Consider the following 14188-nt stretch of genomic DNA (forward strand, 5'->3'; position numbering starts at 1 on the left):
GGTTTTAATATGGGTCGAATTGGTATGAATTCCTACCTACCATTTCCTAAGCAACTCTTATTAGATAATCAGCAGTCAAACATGATGAAGTCAGTGTGCAATCCGCCAAAATCATCGTCACAACGCAACGCAACGCAAAAACAATTAATTCGTGTAATTATGCCCTTTTCAAAAGTTATTCGCGTTTCCCCATCATAAATTGTCAACAAGCTAATGTTTATCGTTCTAAAGACGTAAAAGAAACTTCTTCAGTGTATTTGGATTATGGAGAAGCTTCCAATGAAAAAGTTTTCCTAACAACAACTTTTGACATATTTTTATAATTCATACTATTTGCAGTCAAAAATACAATTAAATTTTTGAATATGATTCTAAACGCCATTTTAAATCAAAATGCTCCTAGCAAAAATTTTCTGAAATGTAATAGTTCTCGAGATATTTTAAATTTTGTTTTAACAACCCATTTATTTCGTTTTATTATGACCTTTTCAAAAGTTATTCGCGTTTCTCCATCAACAATAGGTTTTTCAAAAGACCCAGAATATTTCCTATAACTTTCCCATTGACATCAAGGCGATATTGTAAACATGTATCGTGTCTCGTAGGGAGTCTTGCTAGGATATGGTGGGGCAAGGAAATTTTCGGCTCTGCTAAACCTCTAGAAAAAGCCATACAAATCCGAAAGCATCTCCGTCAGAGCGAGTCAGTGCCGCTTCCGCTAAGGTTTTATTCAACACTTTAGCATAAAGCACCCTCACCCAACTGGAGTGTCAACCGGCACATTAGGATTGATGCCAGGAAGATCTTAATTACGGCATAGCACCGATCCGGCTCTGAACGCCATGAAGGACCGCGTCAAGCCCTTGCATGTGACCTCACTACTCGCAAAGGTAACCATGGGATCATGTGAGGCGACTACTTATTACAGGCGTAGATAGCAGATTGGAGTTGAGACTCAAAAAGCATGCCAGAAGACAAAAACAACAAAAATCGGAAAAATTGTAACAGAGCAGTTGTGGTAAACCCGTTCGCCAAAGGTGGACTAGCGACGTCGCCGACCCAGCATAACGAACAAGTGCAACAGCAGCAGCATCGAGAGCAGCCTATAGAGGCCATACCGAGCACGAGCGGCGCAAACCAACTGGACGCCAAGGAAAGCTAGGATTTCCGGTGCGCATGGCGAAACCAAGCATTACCCAAGAAAACCAGCAGTCTGGGGTACTTAAAGTGACGAAATAGAGGCAAAAAATAAAAGAACTCCGAACTCGTGAAAAGCAAGGACAACGTGCACGATTAGATCATGGATCTAGTGATTAGCATCAAATCCGCTGTAGCAGTAGCCAAATGCGAACAGATGGCGTTACTAGAATGAGCTGAAAACGCCAAAAGGATGCTAAAGATCACAGAGAAGCCTATGAGACGCCGAAGGGTGACCGGTATTCGTGTTCTGCGAAAAGAATAAGGAAAACGCCAGGAGAGGATGAGGAACCGAAGAAACCGAAGGTCGGTGAAGGACTGGGGGAGAACGTTATAAAAGCCAGACATACTCAGAAAGGCGAAATGCTGTTCGAGCTGAAGAAAAATCCATTGATTAAGAGCTCGGCCTATCTAATGCAGGAAACCAGACGAGATCACAATGGAAGACGAAGCAGATATCAATCAGGTTGAAGAAGGTGTACAGTGGCACATAGGCAGCAGTGATATGCACATCTCCAACCGTAGCCAAACAGTTTATGTCGACCGGTAAGATCAAAATCGGATGGTCGGTGTGCTCGTTGCAATTGATCCCTAGAGCCACTAAACAAAGGGAGAGGTGTTTCAGGTGCCTGGGTTTCGGCCATCAACCAAGAAACTGTTGAGACCCGGACAGATCTGATCTGCGCAGAAAATGTGGGGAGAAGGGACACATTGTTAGAGACTAAACGAAGCAACCAAAGTGCTTGCTCTGCACAAATGAGGGCGGTAAAGACCACATGTCGGGAGGCGTCTCATGCCCAGAATACAAAAAGGCGAAGGCAGGCCAGTGATGATGGAGATAACCCAACTTAATCTCAATCATTGTGATATTGCACAGCAACTGTTGTGGCAGTTAACAACAGAAACGAAATGTGAAGTTGCAATTATTGCAGAGCCGTATCGTGTCCCTCTCGATAACGGTAACTGGGTGGTGGATAATGCAGCGATGGCTGCAATCCAAATGATGAGCGGTTTCCCTGTTCAAGACGTGGTGGATAGCACACACGAAGGTTTCGTGATTGCCATGATCAATGGCGTATCCGTGTGTAGCATTAACGACCGTTAGTCGGGCGAACGCCGGTTGTTGTAGGAGGAGATTTTAACGCTTGGGCCGTGAAGTGGGGTAGGAGGCTGACCAACGTAAGTGGACGTAAAGTTGTGCAACGAAGGTTCCGCTAGCACATTCCGTAAAGACAGCCGGGAATCTATCATAAACGTAACATTCTGCAGCAGGTCGCTGATGGATAACATGAATTGGTGAGTTAGTGAGCAGTACACACATAGTGACCACCAAGTGATCCACTACACTATTGGTCGGTGGAATTGTACGGAAACGCCGAGGGTGAGGACAGGCGAGCGAAAGTGGAAAATAAAGGACTTCAACAAGGACCTTTTTATGGAAGCACTTCGTGTTGACAGCGACATTCCAATTCCGAGTGCCGATGAGCTGTCGGAAGCAGTAGCGAGGGCATTTGATGTAACTATGCCGAGGAAAATTGAGCTGAGGAACTACCGGCGTCCTGCGTACTGGTGGAACGAAAGCCTCAGCTTCCTCAGGGCTGCCTACCTGAAGAGTGTAAGGTAACATTCCGGGCGGCCAGGGCCACTTTTAACCGCGAGATAGTGCTAAGCAAGTCCACCTGCTACAAGGAGCTGTGCAGATCAACGGTCCAATGACGCCAGTCAAAATGTGCGCTAACAAAATGAAGATTATCGTGGAGGGTCTTTTCCCGAAGCACGACCCAACCGCATGGCCGCCTACCATACGTTGATGCAGACGGTGGAAATGCTGGTGACAATCGAGTTTCCAGCGACGAGCTCCTTATAGTCGCAAAAGAGCTGAAAGCGAAAAAAGCTCCCGGACCGGATGGTATCACCAATGTCACAGTGAAGACTGCGATCCTAACGTTTCCGGACATGTTCAGGATAAATCTACAGAAATGCCTGGACGATGGCTATATCCTGGATAGATGGAAGATCCAGAAGCTGGTGTTGCTGTCAAAACCAGGAAAACCACCAAGAGATCTAGCATCGTATCGGCCTATATACCTGCTGAATACTCTTGGCAAGCTTCTGGAAATAATCATCCTCAACAGGTTGACAACCTACGCTCAATACTCTTGGCAAGCTCCTGGAAATAATCAGCCTCAACAGATTGACAACCTACGCTGAAAGTGAAAACTGACTATCGCAGAGGCAGTTCGGGTTCCGAAAAGGGATATCGACAGTGGACGCCGTCCGTACAGTCATCGCGAGCGCTGAGAAAGCATTGAAGCAAAAGAGAAGGGGTAATCGTTACTGCGCCATGGTAACGATAGACGTGAAGAACGCATTCGACAGTGCTATCTGGGAAGCGCTGTACAAAAGGGGGGCTCCCGACTATCTGTGCAAGTTTCTGAAAAATTACTTCTTGAACCGAGGTCTACGAAACGATCATGGGGCAGAGATCGATTAGGGTCACGGTGGGAGTTCCTCAGGGCTCCATACTCGGCCCAACGCTCTGGAATAAAAAGTACAAAAGAGCGTTAACACTGGAACTGCCCATGGGAGTTTAGATCGTCGGCTTTGCGTATGATGTTGTCCTGATGATAACATGCGAGACCCTTGAGGAGCTTGATATGTTGACGGTAGAAACAATTGGAATCGTGGAAACCTGGATGACTGACGTTGAGTTGCAGCTGACTCACCATAAGACCGGGGTAGTGCTGGTCCAGCATGTTGAGATCAGCGTCGGGGGACAATCCATCCCATCGATGCGTGCGCTGAGGCACCTGGGTGTGATGGTCGACGATCGGTTAAACTACAACAGTCATGTGTACTACATATGTGAGAAAGCTGCGAAGATAACTAACGCATTGGCAAGGATCATGTCATAAAGGATGAACAAGAGGCAGAATGAGACGTCTCCTACCGGGTGTCTCTTCCTCAATACTGAGGTATGACGTACCGGCCCGGTCTGCTTCACTGAACTCAAAGCGGAACTGGACGAAGTTGACTAGCACGTTTCGCCTAATGGTTGTTCGTGTCGCGAGTGCGTACAGAACGATATCGTCGGAGGCGGTATGCGTAATTGCCCGGATGATCCCCATCTGCATCACTCTGGTTCGGGACGTGGAATACTACCAGCGGAGAAATGCACATAATTCAAGGAGACTGGCCCGAGCGAACTCGTTGGCTAAGTGGCAGTAAGAGGAGGATAACGCGGAGAAAAGAGGGTACACCCACTGACTCATCCCAAATGTGTCTGCTTGGGTACATAGGAAGCATGGAGAAGTGAATTTCCATTTGACGCAGTTTTTGTCCGGGCAAGGATGCTTCCGGAAGTATCTGCATGAATTTGGACAAGCTTCGTCACCCCTTTGCCCGGAGTGTGTGAACGGGCAAGAGACACCGGAACACGTGGTCTTAGAATACCCTAGGTTCGAAGAAGTTCATAGGGGTATGTCTGGTGTGACAATGGACAATATCGTGGAAGAGATGTACCACGACGGGCATACCTGGGACGCTTTCAATAGAGTGGTTACGAGTATACTATCAGAGCTGCAGAGGAAGTACTGAAGGGACCAACAAACTAGTGCCATTGGCCAGAAAGTCGTCGTGAAACTATAAATCAGGTTACGAGAGAAATTACGCTGCCGGGGAACTCTCCGACGGTGCACACTGGGTCCACCGCTGGGGGCTAGTCGAGTAGTACGCTACGTAGCTCCGGATTCGGGTCGTCGAAGCACCAGTGAACCAGACGTCAGGTTCCACCAGAATTGCCGGACCGACCTCGGCACCATTTCAGGTTAGATCCACCGCCAGTAGACCGCATCGAATCGCTAGCAGTGGGTCGTTGGGGCGCCAGCGAACCGGAAGCTGTGCTCCATTCGGAATCGACGGAAAGGCCTCAGCACCTTCTAGCTGGCATATTGAGTAAGCTAAGTCCACCGCCGGGGACTAGATCGAGTACATAGGGACGATGCGAGGAGCTGAATAGCTCACGGAAGCGAACATCGGTATCGGGAGCAATCTACCGCTCGGTTTCGGGAGAACCTCTCTCACCGGTCAATTCTCCGTCGGAGTAGAATAGACCCATCGTCGGGATCTAGACCAAGTAGTTCGTGAACTAGATTTTAGTGAAATTGGAAGCTAAATGGCTCATCGGGAAACTGAGGCGAACTGGAATGAGAGGGGATCCAAAGGGCTCAAGAAGTTGTGGTGCTAAAACCAAAGAAGAATCGGTATCGGGAGAACTTCTTCGTCGGCGTAAGCTAAATTTACTGCCCAGGACTAGACTGAGTAGACCGCAACGACACATTACCAATCGCGGGTCGTCGGGGCACCAGCGAACCGGACGTCCTGCTGCTTGGTTGGTTCGGTTTCTGGAAAACTTCTCTCGCTGGGGAATTCTCCGTCAGAGTAGGCTAGGTCCATCGTCGGGCACTAGACCGAACACGTCGGGAGCTCAACGAGTAAGTGGTACGAGAAGGAAGTTGCGATGCTGAATGGCACAAGGCAGCCAAAGGGCTCGATAAATAAGACAATCTGAAGTTTGCCGCCCAGATTGTCTTCGTAGAAGTATTGATCCATAGCTAGCTTTCCGATTGCCATGGAGAAATTGCCAGTCTGTGTGGATGGTGGAGAACTGGTGATGTGTCAAGGAGGGGTACTGTACTCCTACTGAAGGAATTAACTACTAGGTAGTTGAATTAGAGTGGGTGCTATGTACATAAAAAAAACCCTTCCCGAATTAATGCCGTGAGGTAGTGCTTGGGAGGACTCAGGTTCTGGGCAGAAGCAGTGCTTAGGCTAGAAAAAAAAACATACACACACATTCAGACTTTTACCGATCTCGACGAACTGAGTCGACCCTCCTAGCCGAAACCTTTTTATATGAGACAGGCAAAAAGCTACATTTGTAATGTTTTAACACTAACAGTTAACTGAAATGAAATTTTGATAAAAACACATAAAATAAATGCCAAAAAAGTGTCCACTAAACTTCTGTTCAAACCCATAACAGAGAAATCTGTATCATGTATGACCTCCTTTCGCAGCAGGGATACGCTACATTCTATTCCTCATTAATAAAACAATCTTGTAGGTTGTTAAATACCCTAACTGAATATAATAAAACGGTTTTCCTTTTCTATTTCGACAAATATGCAGTCACATTTTCTTTTACTACTTTTCAACGACATTCAATAAGCTAGAGATTACTGAGTAGGAAAGATTATAAAAATTTAAAGCCATATTACTCAAGTGAGAGCAAGGATGTGAAGTATACAGATCGAAAAACTAGAAGTGGAATGGTCATTAGAAACAGGCTAAAAATGATACAGGGCAATCTTTTGTCTTCTGCTGACAGGAGTCGAGCTTAGGCAGCATGACTACAAATCACTCAAGTCTACCGACATGTCTCCTGGCAAAAACAGATTTGTCCCTCTTTACCGTGCGAACTGAAAAAAGAGAAGCCATTTAAGATCACCACTGAAAACCTGTCGAAATGCTGCTGTTCACCTCATGAAGAGATATATAAATTTCCATTTTTATCGACAAATATTGAGAAAATCTTCAAATGGTCATAAAACCGACCCTGATCTGGTAGAGGCAAAACAATAACGTAGTTTTTCGTCATTTCTCGTGTACTTCGCAATAAATTATATGTGAACTCAGTAGTTAAGCTGGAATTTAGGTCGTTGTGCGCTTGCGATTTTATATGAGAAATTAGGTTTTTTCGCTTCAAAATGGTATATCTCAGAATAAGCGCAAATTATTTTGAGATTATAAGTGTTATTAAGGTAAAAATGAGCTAAGAATTTACACAGTTGTTCTAGGACCCAAATGGTACTCAAAACATTGCTCGGAGCAGGAATTTACTTTTTTTTTTTTTTTCAATTCGTTTATTTGATAAGGCAGGTTTGCGTTAGCTTAAAGGTGCCAATTTTGTTTTGTTTCACATTTTAAATTACTTAAAACTAGGGGCTTACATATTGATTTTTGAAATTAAACTAAGGCTAATTTATAGCTATACATATACACAAGGGGGTAGTATAATTTTCGTAAGATTAGAGGGGTCATTTAGTTTTTATGGCAATATGGTTTGACATTTTTAGCAATGAGATTATTGGAGCAAATAATGTTTAACTAAGGGGGAAATTTTACGACTATCTTAAAAGTAGAAATAATTAGAGGGCGTGATTAAATTTTGTAAAGATTCGGAGACATTAATTAGAGTTATTTTACGTGGTAGTAGAGTTGGGCATTTTAAACGAGATCATATAATATAATAGTTAAAACTAGAAAAGGCAAGAAGAGCTAAATGCTTCATGAAGATATTTGGGGGGGGGGGGGGAAGGGGTGTTACTTCTGTGTATAAGAGTCAGGGGAAGTAGGGTGGACAAACATGGCAGGGGGAGAACATTGTTTCAGTTTCAGACTTCGGGAGATCAACGGATGGATTACAGAATCAGGGTGGTCTTCATCAGGAAGAATCATGTACTGGGACGCCGGGTGGTCGTTCTCGAGATGGCAGGGGTTTCTCCAGACGATTTCGTAGTGCGGCTCAGATGTTGATCGGCTACATTTCGAATTGTGCGTGTGATGTTCGTGCTTTAGGTCCCGTGTTTGTTGGCTCATTCGACAGGGATGTTTTGTGTCGCCTTGGAGTCGCATCAAACCATCGTGGGTGTATGGTACAGGTGGAAGAGAGCGTTTCTGAGAATGATGGAATTTACTTTTTGTCCCACCCTAATGTAAGTTATGATGACACAATTACAGCTCAGTTTCCTTTACTAGGCAACGAAACATACTTAACGACTTTCAGTAGGAGTATCAAGACCGAAGAATGCAATTGTATGCTTTGATTTTTACTGTTTGATTTACAGTTGTAGTAGAAGTACCAGTTGGTTGAGCTTCTTCCAATCCACCATATCGGTTACGTTCCCTTTGAACTCCAGCCCTACCTGTAGCCCAGATATGAACCCGCCCGGCACGAAGCGAAAATCCATTTCCTCTCAATCCCGGTTTCGCTTGATTGGTCATTTGCAGTTATCCGTGGTTCGGACATTCCCCGTAGGGCCTTGTTTGTTAAATTTCCCGCTGGCTAGGTTACGGTAATCCAAGTATAGCTGACCAACACAGAACCAGCGTGTGAATTCCGTAACAAGGTTAACAACATTACCAATTAGCGTTGAAACGGTATTTACCAGATGTATTTCATTTGATGTCCGCTGGCTCTTCTGCCCTTTGTTTCACTGAATGGTGCTTTTATTTTGGTTTCCGCATTATCCGACCGTTAATCGGAAATGTTTTGTATGTCCGAATCGGGCCTGGTACCGATCCACTACACACACACACACACACCGCCGCAGCTGTACTACCAAACTTCCCTCTCATTAGTGGATTCTTGTAATGGGGTTTATCAGTGGTGCAGTGACGGTTCCAGTGTAACGCTGATGCCAAACTGTTTGGTTGAAAATATGTTGGCAATCACAGTTGATGTGCTCTAATATTGGTGCCGGGGAAATATAGTGCTACTAATTGTATGAAACAACAGTGGATTGGGTTCATTACGGGAATTTTTTCGGTGACATGAATTATTGTTAATGGCGATTTTTTGCCGGATGCTATTCGTGATGGATAACGTACAGTGTGTATCGGATGTTGTCCCGATACCATAGCAATGGTTTGCGGAAAAACATTGAATACCATATTCGAATAAATGTATATATGTATACATGTACGTACCTGAAAATTTTGTTGCAACAAAAATAAAAAATATCGCTGATGGTTATCAACGTAGTTGTTTGAGACAAACCTGCCGAAGTCGGTTGCCGGAAATTAAAATTTCAATGAGAATGACAATCAGTTTCGACACCGAAAATTGGAAAATGATTCATTACTATCAACTGTTCCCGTAAGTAGTTTATGTGGTTTATCGAATAATGTTTCAGCTTGCTCGTACCATTATCGGAGTAGGGTGGTGGGAGTTTGTAAACAGCCAAATCTAGTCATCAATAATGTTTTCGTTTGCCAACAAGCTCTTCAAAGGGGAATATCAACTGTTTGTCCATTCAACTAGCGCCCTTCGGCGTACCACACTCGTGTTACTTTGCGCCCATCCCGAGCCACCAATAAGGGGGAAACATGGTCACGGTTTGGGTGAATGTGGCAAACGGAAAACAAATTCATCGCCATAGGTACTCACTAGGTTCGCCAGGGTTGATCGTTGTAGCACATTAATCGAATTTCAACCATTACATTGTACGTAATTTTAGTGTTAACCGCAGAGAATTGATTTTTTTTTTTCAACTTTCGCTCTTATTTACTAGGGGTTGGGTAATCACCTGTATGGTCCAATCAAACTAACGAATCGACCCAATCAATAATGGGAGCCACATCGGGGATGTCAAATGTTTATTCGGATATAATGGAATATCAAAAAAGGGAAAAAACTTGCTTTTCTAATATTAAAACAAAAATCGTTGTATTTGACAATTGATATATCAACTGCCTCTGCAAATGGATGAGTAGGCACTATGACAAATCAATTTCTAATGAGGAAATAATCGAGTTTTTTAGTTCAACCTGAAGCTATTTCTTGGTCTGACATCCGTTTCAGAGATATACAAATGTGCTTCAACCGCCTAATCCCATCAGTTGTTAAGCTCCGCAGTGTTTGTCTACCAACCAACTTCTCAGTACTGTCATTCGAATTTTCGTTTTTGTTTTCGAAGTTGAAATACCGGCATTGCAATGTCTACTTCATAATTAAGAAATCGAAATTTGGTTTCGTTTTCATTGTCCAACGTTGGAACACGACGGCGTGATTTTATCGTCTAAATTCCAATGTCGGAATTTTGACATCGGAATTCGACATCGGTATCCAACGTTGAAATTTGTTTTTGATTTCGTTTTCGACGTTGGAAATTCGGAATTCAACTTCCGAATTTCATGTAGCCCGCTAACATCAGATTAATTTAGACATGGACATGCCGCAGACTCAGGTGATTCGCATTTAATGCCAAAAGATCCTGACTCCTTCGTTGCAGAAGACAAAGAATTAAGTAGCCGGGAAACTCTAAGCTTGCACATTGACCCTACTCCACGCTTTTCTGAACTTAAGTACTATGGCTCTTAATATTTGAAAAATATTTCACCTTCCAGTCCCTTGCTAATTAAATGTCGTTAAAAAAGTTAAATTTAGATGCCAACTAGCAACTACCAACGTCAAGAAAACAAAAATAAATTTCGACGTCAAATTTCGATATTGATTTTCAATATCGAATTTTGACATAGAATTTCTATATCGAATTTCGATATCAAATTTGGACATCGAGTTTTGACAACGACTTTCGAAATTTCTAATTTCGTCGTCAAATTTTTACATCGAATTTCTGCATCGAAATTAGATATCCAAATTCGACATCGAATTTCGACATAGATTTTCTACGCCTAATTTCTACATCGACTTTGGGCATATAATTTCGACATATAATTTTGATATAAAATTTCGATATCGAATTTCGACATCTAAATTCGGCTTCCAATTTCGACATCTAATTTTGACGTTGAATAGCGACATTGATTTTGGACAGCGAACTTCAACATCGAACTTCGACATCGAATTTTGACATAGAATTTGGACAATGAATGTCGAAATCGAATATCAACATCGAATTGCGAAATCGGTATCGAATTTCCACATCTAAATTCGACTTCAAATTTTGAATCTAATTTTGACATTGAATTGCGACATTGAATTGCGACATTGAATTTCGACATTGAATTGCGACATTGAATTGCGACATTGAATTGCGACATTGAATTGTGACATTGAATTGCGACTTCGAAATTCAACAGCGAACTACGACATTAAATTTCGACATCGGCTTCCACATTGAATTTCTCAAATTTAATTTAAACATTGGATTTGGACATCGAATTTAGACATAGAATTTGGACAGCGAATGTTGACATCGAATTTCGACGTCGAATCGAATTTCAACACCAATTTGGGACAGCGAATTTGGACAGCAAATTTAGGATCATCCATAAATGACGTAGCATTATATGGGGGAGGGGAGAGTTTTGTATTTTGTGATGATGTGTGACGGCAGGGGGGTAGGGGGTCATGTCTTGCTACGTAGCTTTTTTGAAGGGGAATAGAATAGATTTTTTTTTAAAAAAAACGGAGACAAGGGGGGTAGAGTTATCGTCAAGCTACGTAATTACCAGGGGGGGTATTTAGGTTTGTGACGAAATGCTACGATGGGGGAGGGGGGTGTTAAAAATCACTTAAAAATGCTACGTCATTTATGGATGATCCCTTTCGACATCGACATCGAATTTCGACGACGGAATAGAATTTCGACATCGACATCCAAAATTGACCAAAATTTCGACAGCTAATTTCTATAGCGACTTTCGGCATCAAATTTCTACGGTCAATTTCGACATCAGAATCGAATTTGGATATTGCTATAGAATTTCGACATCGAATTTTGACATCAAATTTCGACATCGGATTTCGACTTAGAATTTCGCAATTGAATTTTAACATTGAATTTTGACATCGAATTTGGACATTTTTTCACATCGAATTTCCGCATCGAATTTCGACATCGGAATCGAATTTGAACTTCGACATCGAATTTCGACACCAAATTGGGGCAACGAATTTCGACCTCGAATTTTGACAGCAAAAATCGACATTGACTTCCGACATCTAATTTCGACGTCAAATTCCGACATCGATATCGAATTTGGCAATAGACATCGAATTTCGACATCTAGATTCTACATTGAATTCAAATTTCAATATCGACATCAAATTTTGACATCGAATTTTGACATCGAACTTTCGACATCCAATTTCGACACCGAATTCCGACATCGAATTTCGATATTAAATTTCGGCAATGGAAATCGAATTTCGACTGCGTCATCGAATTGACATCGAATTTCGGCATCAAATTTCTACATCAAATGTTGATAACCAATTTCGACGTAAGAATCGAAATTCGACATGAAATTTCGAGATCGAATTTGGTAGCGAATTTCTACAACTACGACATCTAATTTCGGCATCCAATTTCGACTTCGAAATTCGCCATCGTATTTCGACACCGAATTTCGACGTCAGAAATCATTACGAAAATGAACGTAAACGATAACGTAAACCGGAAAACGAAAACCGGAAAACGAAAACCGAAAAACGATAACTGAAAAACGAAAAATACAAAGTCGAAAATCGAAGAACGAAAAACAAAAATCAAACAAACAAAAATCGTAAAACGAAAATGGAAAATTGCAAAGCGAAAACCGAAAAACGGCACAGGAAAAGCGAAAAGAAAAACAAAAAACGAAACACGAAAAACGAATAATTTAAAAACGAAAAACTTCAAAACAAAAAACTTAAAAACGAAAAACTTAAAAACGAAAAACTTAAAAACGAAAAACTTAAAAACGAAAAACCTTAAATCGAAAAACTGGAAAACGAAAACCTTAAAAACGAAAAACTTAAAAACGATAAACTTAAAAACGAAAAACATAAAACGAAAACCGAAAAACGAGAACCGAAAACTGGAAAACGAAAACCGAAAACTGGACATCGCAAACTGAAAACCGAAAACGAACAACCCAAAACCATAATCCTAAAAGCAGAAAACCAATAACCGACAACGCAATACCGACATTGAAATTCTTGCGTCAGATTTTTGACGTCGGAAATCTGATGTCGGCAAACGAAAACAAATTCCAAATTGAAAATTCTGAAGTCGAAACTCCGGAATTTTGTCTCGGATATTGGACGTTGGGATGTCATCGTCGGAATTTTATGGGGATGTTCGACGTCGGAATTCGTTTTCGTTTTCGATTACCGACATCGAAGTTCAACAGAAATTTGGACGTCAAAATTTCAGACGTCATTGCTATGTCGGAATTCCGTCGCCGAAACTTTTCGAAGTCAAAATTTCGAAATTGAAATTTCGACGTAGGGATTTTGACATCAGAATTCGTTTTCGTTGTCGTGTTTGCTTTCGACATAGAAATTCAGCGTCGGAATTTCGTCGGACTTCAAAATTCCCACGTCCAAATTTCGACTTCGGAAATCGAACGACGGCAAGTGGACGCCGGAATTTCGAGGTCGCAAGCAGTTTTCGTAGTAGTGTTCTGAATATTCTACAACGAATCTCCTGTACGCTCAATGCTTGGTGGTTAGAAACTAACGAGTTCAAAAACTATTAAAATGGGCACTGCATTGCTTCGATTTGTCATTGATGACCATTAGTGAACATTGAAGCAGCGACGCCATATGTTAAGACATGTCTTCATTTTGAAGTCATCTGAAATGTTGTGAAGACATTTTCTACATTTCGAAGATATTTTTTTAATTCTACCCAATTCCTGGTAGAATTCTGGCACAAAATCAACTACTGTTTCTGAATCCTGGTCGTTGAGAACAAATAAAAACATGTTTTATTGAATGTGAAGACCTTTGACCTTTGCCTGCATGGAAGTCACATCGCTGCTTCGGAGATTACTAAATCTAGATTTCGATTTTACTTGGAGCTATGATTCTATTCCCACTTTCAAATTAAACCATCCGGGGCAACTCCCTTTATTTGTTTATTTGTTTATTTGTTGTACCGTCACCAACAGACCCCTTGGCCCCAATGGTGGTTACTTAAACTAATTACATTTCAGAATACGAATTATTTTAGTTTTTATCGAATTCCTTGTCAGGTTGAAGTCAAACGCCGTCGCCACACTGTTAAACACACGCTGGAGTCCGGTAACAGCGCCCTGGCGCCCATAGTTAGTTCTCCTGAATGGGACTCGCAGAAGAGAGTTATTGCGCAGAGCTCGAACGCGAGCTTGAAGATCGAGGCGTCCGAGGATTGTAGGGCAATCCACCCTGGCAGACAGTAAGTCCGAGACGAACAGGGCTCGAGAGCAGTCCCTCCGG

General features: G+C 42.3%; 1 pseudogene; it reads left to right on the forward strand.

The window, feature by feature from the left end:
• Positions 1 to 1636: 1636 nt before the first annotated feature.
• The window catches only part of LOC131695480 (uncharacterized), a 79856-nt pseudogene continuing 67304 nt past the window's right edge, over positions 1637 to 14188 (forward strand).

This window comes from Topomyia yanbarensis, chromosome 1 (assembly GCF_030247195.1).
Source record: "Topomyia yanbarensis strain Yona2022 chromosome 1, ASM3024719v1, whole genome shotgun sequence".
Lineage (NCBI taxonomy): Eukaryota > Metazoa > Arthropoda > Insecta > Diptera > Culicidae > Topomyia > Topomyia yanbarensis.